This window comes from Poecilia reticulata, chromosome 6 (genome assembly GCF_904066995.2).
Source record: "Poecilia reticulata chromosome 6, P_reticulata-male-v2, whole genome shotgun sequence".
Lineage (NCBI taxonomy): Eukaryota > Metazoa > Chordata > Actinopteri > Cyprinodontiformes > Poeciliidae > Poecilia > Poecilia reticulata.
The window spans coordinates 31,751,783-31,753,819 of record NC_088835.1 but is presented as its reverse complement, the minus strand read 5'-3'; positions in this window follow the sequence as shown (position 1 = coordinate 31,753,819).

The window sequence follows — 2,037 nt, the reverse complement described above, 5'->3', positions numbered from 1 at the left end:
GATCTTTGTGGCACTGATCTTTTTCTGTTTTAATATTTCATGTTTTTTACAGCTTGAAACAGAATTTGGACAAAGTTTGAAGGTCCAGCTGAGTTTAAACTGAAACAACAGGTTAGGCGCGTTTTTTCCAAAATAAAAGAAAATAATTTGAAAGGAAATCAAACCATTTTTGGGGGTAAAGTTGAGAAACTGCAACACAAAAATAATATAAAATGTTATAGAATCTGAAGCTAAAGTATCGATCTGATGCTGACTTGGTATCAGCAGGGCTGATATTTGGATCGATCAGATCACATTCTAGTTCTGCGGATCGTTTTAATCAGCCGACCTGTGAAAACCAAAGCAGCGGAAAAGTCGTGGTTAAAATGAAAATCTAGCATGTCGTCTTCATCTCTGCAGCTTTTCTGTTGTATTAAAGTGAATATATTTGTTTAATAATGCTGGTTGGTTTCTAAACCATATTATATTACAGATTTAAATAATTGAAGAGTTGAAGAACGTGGCAGCGCACCGACAGGAAACCGAGACGTTGTTTTAATCACCTTTCCTGTTTGTTTCCACGGTAACCACTCTGAAGCTTCAGCATCTGAGTTACCTAGATCTATATGAGCGCTGAAGGCAGAAACATCCGTCCAGCTGCGCAAATAATATATTATTAATCACAAGTTCAGCTCCGATTTTCTGTCATGAGGCGATTTTTATATCGACTGAAAAAAGAACCGATGAAAATGTAAAATGAGGTTAAAGTTTCAGTTCCTGATCAATCAGAGAATCGGCTTCTGATGCCTTCAGCTCAGGAAGACGATTTGTTTTATTTCTCGTCTTTCGGCCTGAACCTGTGAACTGAACGTCAGATTTATTTCCTCCCGGTGTGTGTGTGTGTTTTCCTCACGGTGTGTGTGTGTTTTTCTCCCGGTGTGTGTGTGTGTGTGTGTGTTTTCCTCACGGTGTGTGTGTGTTTTTCTCCCGGTGTGTGTGTGTGTGTGTGAGTGTTTTCCTCCCGGTGTGTGTGTGTGTATGTGAGTGTTTTCCTCCCGGTGTGTGTGTGTGTGTGTGTGTGTTTTCCTCCCGGTGTGTGTTTTTCTCCCGGTGTGTGTGTGTGTGTTTTCCTCCCGGTGTGTGTGTGTGTGTGTTTTCCTCCCGGTGTGTGTGTGTGTGTGTTTTCCTCCCGGTGTGTGTGTGTGTGTGTTTTCCTCCCGGTGTGTGTGTGTGTGTGTTTTCCTCCCGGTGTGTGTGTGTGTGTGTTTTCCTCCCGGTGTGTGTTTTTCTCCCGGTGTGTGTGTGTGTGTGTGTGTGTGTGTTTTCCTCCCGGTGTGTGTTTTCCTCCCGGTGTGTGTGTGTGTGTGTGTTTTCCTCCCGGTGTGTGTGTGTGTGTGTGTGTTTTCCTCCCGGTGTGTGTGTGTGTGTGTGTTTTCCTCCCGGTGTGTGTGTGTGTGTGTGTGTTTTCCTCCCGGTGTGTGTTTTTCTCCCGGTGTGTGTGTGTGTGTTTTTCTCCCGGTGTGTGTGTGTGTGTGTGTGTTTTCCTCCCGGTGTGTGTGTGTGTGTGTTTTTCTCCCGGTGTGTGTGTGTGTGTGTGTTTTCCTCCCGGTGTGTGTTTTTCTCCCGGTGTGTGTGTGTGTGTTTTTCTCCCGGTGTGTGTGTGTGTGTGTGTGTTTTTTTTCCTCCCGGTGTGTGTTTTCCTCCCGGTGTGTGTGTGTGTGTGTGTGTGTGTGTTTTCCTCCCGGTGTGTGTGTGTGTGTGTTTTCCTCCCGGTGTGTGTGTGTGTGTTTTCTCCGGTGTGTGTTTTTCTCCCGGTGTGTGTGTGTGTGTGTGTTTTCCTCCCGGTGTGTGTTTTCCTCCCGGTGTGTGTGTGTGTGTGTGTGTGTGTTTTCCTCCCGGTGTGTGTGTGTGTGTGTTCTCGCGGTGTGTGTGTGTGTGTTTTCTCCCGTGTGTGTTTCCTCCGGTGTGTGTGTGTGTGTGTGTTTTCCTCCCGGTGTGTGTTTTCTCCGGTGTGTGTGTGTGTTTTCTCCGGTGTGTGTGTGTGTGTGTTTTTTTTTT